At 40.6% G+C, this 6,626-nt stretch overlaps 1 long non-coding RNA gene across 1 annotated transcript; it reads right to left on the bottom strand.

The window, feature by feature from the left end:
* Positions 1–4,874: 4,874 nt before the first annotated feature.
* Positions 4,875–5,696, bottom strand: LOC126148628 (uncharacterized). The gene is made up of 3 exons (XR_007530608.1): positions 5,493–5,696; positions 5,228–5,338; positions 4,875–5,068 (listed from the first exon to the last, which is right to left on the bottom strand). It is a non-coding gene; the product is annotated as an uncharacterized LOC126148628 (long non-coding RNA).
* Between the last annotated feature and the right edge of the window lie 930 nt (positions 5,697–6,626).

Below are 6,626 nucleotides of genomic sequence, written 5' to 3'. Positions count from 1 at the left end.
CGTAGCGAATGCTGTGCTTCTTCAATCCTCAAAGTGCATAATTCTTACTTCCGTATATTTTAGCGTCTGAGCGTCAGGCGTATCTTATAGCTTCTGAGACGCTTGGGGCGATGGAGTCATTTAAATGCTGTACGGCAGGGAGACATCGTACTTTTACGTGTGGAATGTGAAAGGCTTTTGTGAGGCTGGATTTCATTATGAAATGCGAGCGTATCTCCTGGTAACAGGCACGTAAATGGAGGCAGATGACGTTGTTGCACCTAAAAGTATTATAAAATTTGCGCTGCATTATAACTTGCTTACATTCTTTCGTCATCGAGTTAGTACATTTGTTACTCTTTCATGTTGAAGCGACTGGGTGGATTTGGATGAATTTTGGAAAGGAAGTAGCCTGAATTCGCACAGAGGCTACATTTTATTCAGGTGGGCTGCTCAATGTGACTACTGTTCACGTGGGATGGGTAACGTTACTAAAAAGTCATTCGCGAAAGTCAACTATTAAATGAACCCATTATTTTTGGACAAGAATGAATCGCCGCGCGGAGTGGCCGCGCGGTTAGAGGCGCCATGTCTCTGATTGCGCGGTCTCTCCCGCCGGAGGTTCGAGTCCTCCCTCGGTCATGGGTTTATCTGTTGTTCTTAGCATAAGTTAGTTTAAGTAGTGTGTGAGTCCAGGGACCGATGACCTCAGCAGTTTGGTCCCATAGGAATTCACACACATTTGAACATTTTGTAGAATCAATCGGTGGGAAACATTAATAACAAAATTATTGATCAAGTACCAGGCGAAGCGACCACATACACGTCAGACGATACAGCGATGACGAGGAACGATGCTACCATGTACCCTGTACGGTTTGTAAATGCGTCAGAGCGGTCGCGAATGCCGTCCCACAAGTTGGAACTGGAGGTGGGTGTGCCTGTCAGGTTGATGCGTAACCTGGATGCACCAAGACTGTACATTCATGAGCGTTACTTTATAAATAACTGTTTAATCGCAGGTAACATCGCGGTTCGCAGGTAGTATGCCTATAAATTATTTTATACAGGTCTTTGTATGAGTTTACTGATTCCAGTTGTGACTCACAGATATTGTAGTCAAAGGATTCTACGTTTTTTCGTTTTGTGGGGTTGAGGATTTTACATTTCAAAAAATTTAAAGTAAGTTGCCACTCTGTGCATCAAGATGAAATCTTTTGAAGAACTGACAATATTTATCCAACTTTTTGCTGATAGTAGTTGATTATAGATAATTGGGTCTTCTGTAAAAAGTTTCGGATTTCTGTTAATATTGTCAGGGTTCATTAACAAGCAACTTGAACAACAGGGTGGCAACACGCTTCTCTGGTGCACTCTTGAAATTACTTCCACTGCTGCTGATAACTCCCACCCAAGATAACATGCTGCTTCCTCTCTACGAAGAAATGTTCAGTCTGGTCACAAATTTTGTCTGATACCACATACGATCGTATTTTCGATGATAAGCTTGCGTGTTGCATTCAGAGGCTTTTCGAGAGAGATCGGGGATACAGACTAGCGGACGGGCTTTGGGCATTAACAAGAAACAGTACTCGACGTCTGTAGAGAGGCGAGAGAGGCAGTTTCGATTGAGACACGTGGCATCGCCCCCCCCCCCCCCCGCTCTGAGTGACGTCACGTGGCTCCGCGGCCGTCCAATTCTGCCGGGCGCTGTCTGATTTGCCTTCCCACGCATGCGCAAATTCGGCCCGTCTCTGGAATATTCTGGATTCTGCTGCTTCACACTTATATGCAAGACACCGTGCTACTCCCAACTTGCAGCAGTTTTAACTCCTGAAGGCGCTGGAGATAACAGCTTTCGAAAGATCCAGATTTATAATGCAATGAGTTGAAAGCGCTGAATATCTTACACAATAATTCTGCCGCGAGAGACTCACGTCAAATCCATCTAGCTAACAAAGAATGCACACTCTACTGAGTTACTGGCATGTTATATGGTGCCTGCAAAGCATGCGTATACTTCCTTGCGAGCGTGGATTGATTGTATAAAAAGAGCACTGCAAATTTTTAAGCGCCAGTGTTCTCGACACATTTGATAGGCGTTGTTTGTGAAGTCTCTTAAGTCCGAAATTACTGTGCGCTGTATCTCTCTCGATGATAAAGTGTATTACTATAAAAGGAAACCGATGTTACAACTCTCGTCTTTTACGAACTCATTCATTTAACAGATGATGTTAATTTCTTTGTCGTTTTATGTTATCAAAACTGACAGCAGATTTCATTAAAATGGCACCGTGGTAACCCTCATCTCGGTATGAAGGTCCTCTGCAGATTACAACATTAAAGTCATGGAATAAACCGTTTATCTTGGTAGGCTACCCGTTAAGGAGGAGTAAAGTGTCGTTACGAAACCAGCATTACTTAACCCTTTTTTTAAGTTATATCATTTCATCCTGAAAACACTGCAACTCTGCAGAAAGAGTAAACAGTTTGTTGCAACTAAGTAGTTCAACGAGCCTCATACACGCAAAAAGATAACTCTTTGTTTCTAATGTTCACCTTATTGTAAAGTACTTTAACGGCAGGGCAGGGATGTGATTATCGCTGAAGCAGCCGGTTTTTAGTTACATCGGATTTCTTCCACGCAAGTTTAAACCGATTGTTAGATCCGAACAAAATAACCGGTTTCAGAAATAACCGCTTTTCGGTTTCTTATTCCTATTATTTCCTGTAACTAACATAGAAATCGAACAAAGATTGAAAAATTTTGACTCTGTTCAAGATACATAGAATCAAAATATTAAATTAAACAGGCAAATAAAAGAAAAATCATGTTGTAATCGAGGATTATACCACGCCTATGATGGCATTACGAATAGTCTGTGCTAAAGGGTGAAAACTCAGGATGAAGAACTCTATTTTTCGTGTAATTTGTCCGCTTTGAAGGGCGACAAGCACATAAAGGCATATTGTGTACACATAGGCAGTAGATCATCTACTTCCTTTTTTTTATTGTATACTGTGTTTTTAAGTTTTTAATTTATTCCTGCCATCATAATTTCCTTCGTCGTGTATCATTTCATAGAAATGGCAGACAAACAATTAATCGTTAAAGGAAGCAAGTGAAGCGTTGTACATCATTGGTACGTCACATGGTAAAAATATTTCCGGACCAGGATTGGTGCCACTCCGCAGTACAACAGATAAGGTGGAAGTCCTGCACACTGCACGCACAAGCTACACTGTGAGCCACGGCAGACAGCAACAGGGTCATTATTGCACGGCTGTCCCAATTCTTATGCCAGAGTAGTGGTGGGCAGGAAATCGCGTATCTGTTAGAAATCACAGTGACTGAGAAGTCACAGATATCACAGTAGCAACTTTACAGAATCTAACTGCGATTTCAGTCACAGTTAGCAGTCGCAAGTAGTATTTCATATTCAAAGACGTGAGCCATCTATTGCTCGAATTTAGCACTGTTTTCTGCGATTTCAGTGACAAGTCGCAAGTAGCAACTAAAAAGCGCGGTTAACATTGGCATCTGTTGGCCAAAGTTCGTACTACGTCCATCTCTTCGATACGGTATCGGGTCTAACTGCGATTTCCGTGACAAGTCGCAACTAAGAGTCGCAAGTAGCAACTAGGAAGCGCGGTTAACAGTGCCATCTTTTGGCCAAAGTTCGTACTACGTCCATCTCTGCTATGCGGTATCAAGCCTAACTGCGATTTCCGTGACAAGTCGCAACTAAGAGTCGCAAGTAGCAACTAAAAAGCGCAGTTAGCACTGCCATCTGTTGAGCAAAGTTCATACTACGCTATTCGCTACCGAGTCAAACTGCGATTTCTGTGACAAATCGCAAGTAAGAGTCGCAAGTAGCAACTAAAAAGCGCAGTTAACATACTTTTCCTAGTGTCATCTGTTGACCGACGTACGTACTTCGTTATGAGAGCCTTGTGCCTCACGAGTTCGATGTGCTGTGTGTGCATATGAAGGGCTTATTTCAATAGTGGTACAAGTCCATTTTTGTTCATTTTGAGATACAGAGTCGTAAAGTTAAACGAGCGCTGACAAATCTGCATTTGAGATACCAGAAATATTCAAGCATATGGCTTCTTGCTAGAGATGAACCTTTATTTATGTTTGTTTGGATCACTAATTTCAGACGCATTATAGACAGAAAAGTGGAGGTAATGGACTTGTACCACTATTGAAATAAGCCCTTCATATTATATGACGACATGCACATTCAGCATCAGTTATGGTTGGTCAAATACTGCTGTGACTCTGAATGTATTATATTAATAAGAAACAACATTGCCTTTTTCTCCTGAAAATATCAAGTAACGTAACAAATGTGTTTGATTCTGCTTCCAATATGACAGTTTTGGTTAATACTCCACATGCCTACACGACTTTGTAGTGTTAACACAGCAGAACTCAGACATCTGTATAAGTGTAGAGAAATGAAAACAGTCATATGAATGCCTCACTTTTGTTCCGACACTGTTCAAGACTCGGGAGAAAAGTTTTACACCTGGTGTTCTACATGGCAACTTCACACACAAGAACTTTTTGCCGACACTACTACCACCTACATAAGCAAGCTTTTCCTGTGTTACTTTCAAGTAATGCACTTAAGCTATTCCTGATTTAACTGGAAGATCTGTACTTCCCACTTTCATATCAACAGCCTCAAAATGCATATTGTAGACTTCGGGATAAGTTACAGGTCAGTGTCACACCAAGATTGTGGAGAAAGGGGGGGGGGGAGGGGCGGCATGTCACTCTCCAACAAGTGTTTACCAATAAGTAAGTGGCGGAAAATTGTGGGTATAGGGCGGCTTAAACATGTGGAAAATGAGATTTTTATTATTCACTCACTGCATTTGACATTTATTATTCCTTTAAAATCGCACAACAACTTCAATAAAACACAGTTTAATCATTCACACACTTATTTCACAATTATTTCACTTTTAAACTGCAAATCCTCTAAGAACTGTCTTGAATCTTCACGAGTCTCTCTCAAAAACAGCCTTGATGTGGATAGATACGTACAGCAACCAGTAATCAGAGTCAGAACTGTGTCTGCAAAAACACAAGGATTATTAAACAATTTTTGCTGTCATTAATTACTAGCAATATAATTGACAGAGTAGATTGCTAATATTTGCTATAATGAATATCACATTTGCAAGAACGATCACACTGAAGTAATTAAGTCCATCGAAACGCTTAGAAACTAACCTCTCGTCTGACGAAAACGGTCTAAAGACGCAGTGGCAATTTCTTCAGATCTGTTGACAATGATATTTTGAGTTATCACTTTACTGAGTGACTGAAATGTAGTTCAGGTACCTGTGAACATAACAATATGTTACAATTCATTTTCTAAATACGAACTATTACGGTACTGTACGGCTACTTACATATTAATTACACTATTAATATTTTCACAGTTGTTTCTTTAATACAAAATTAAAGCCAACGGAAGAAAAAACGTAAAACATACTTGCCAAAGACAGGTTTGTTGAGATGCAGTTTTCTGTGTTGGCAGATGTAACTTTCTCATACGGTGGTAAGTCGCAGAAATCGCAGGAATCACAGAAATCGCAGAAGTAGCAGAAGTCACAGAAATCGCAGAAGTAGCAGAAGTCACAGAAATCGCAGAAGTAGCAGAAATCGCAGAAGTAGCAGAAGTCACAGAAATCGCAGAAGTAGCAGAAATCGCGGAAGTAGCAGAAATCGCAGAAATAGCAGTGGCGGAGGGATACACGACCTATGTTCCTTAACTGCGACTCTTAACTGCGACAAATCATAGTTAAGAATCACAGATACTCAAAAGTAGCATTCACAGAAATCACTGATATCGGAAAATCGCAGTTTAGCCCATCACTATGCCAGAGTTTCCGTCGGCGTTGTTGTTAAAACACCACTGATTGCGTTTTCCATTTTCTACAACAATACAATATTTCAAACCAAAGCAAATTTTACGATTAAAAATTACTCGCTTTTAAAAAAAATGTTAATTTAAAAACGAAGAATTTTAGCACTGCTGCTTTGCCTAACAGATATTTCGGCTTTTTACTCGATTATTAGTAAAAAATAAAAAGAAAACCTGTTATAATTGGGACCAAAGATATACAGAAAAATACTGATTATTGAAAACTTAAGTACCGGTGTCGAATTTAATAGGTCGATTTTACAAAACCCCACTTCGCTCAGTGCGATATTGTTCCGAAGAGTGAAAAGTCAGTGTTGAATGAATCAAAATGAACGTTTAGTGGGAATAATACACACATCAAAAAAGAGTTTTGCGTCACTTCGGTTCCGAGAGTTCCGGAACCTGTACAGAAAATTGGAACAGGGATCAACATAAACATCATTTCCGTCCTTTTTATTGCTCATGAAAACCACACATTGGATCTTGTACCAACATACAGTGAGACCTTCAGAGGTAGTCGTCCAGATTGCTGTACAAACCGGTATCTCTAATACCAGTAGCACGTCCTCTTGCGTTGATGCATGCCTGTATTCGTCGTGGCATACTATCGACAAGTACATCAAGGCACTGTTGGTCCAGATCGTTCCACTCCTCAATGGCGATTCGGCGCAGACTCTTCAGAGTGGTTGGTGGGTCACGTCG

Source organism: Schistocerca cancellata, chromosome 2, assembly GCF_023864275.1.
Source record: "Schistocerca cancellata isolate TAMUIC-IGC-003103 chromosome 2, iqSchCanc2.1, whole genome shotgun sequence".
NCBI lineage: Eukaryota > Metazoa > Arthropoda > Insecta > Orthoptera > Acrididae > Schistocerca > Schistocerca cancellata.
This window is presented reverse-complemented; position numbering and strand designations above follow the sequence as displayed.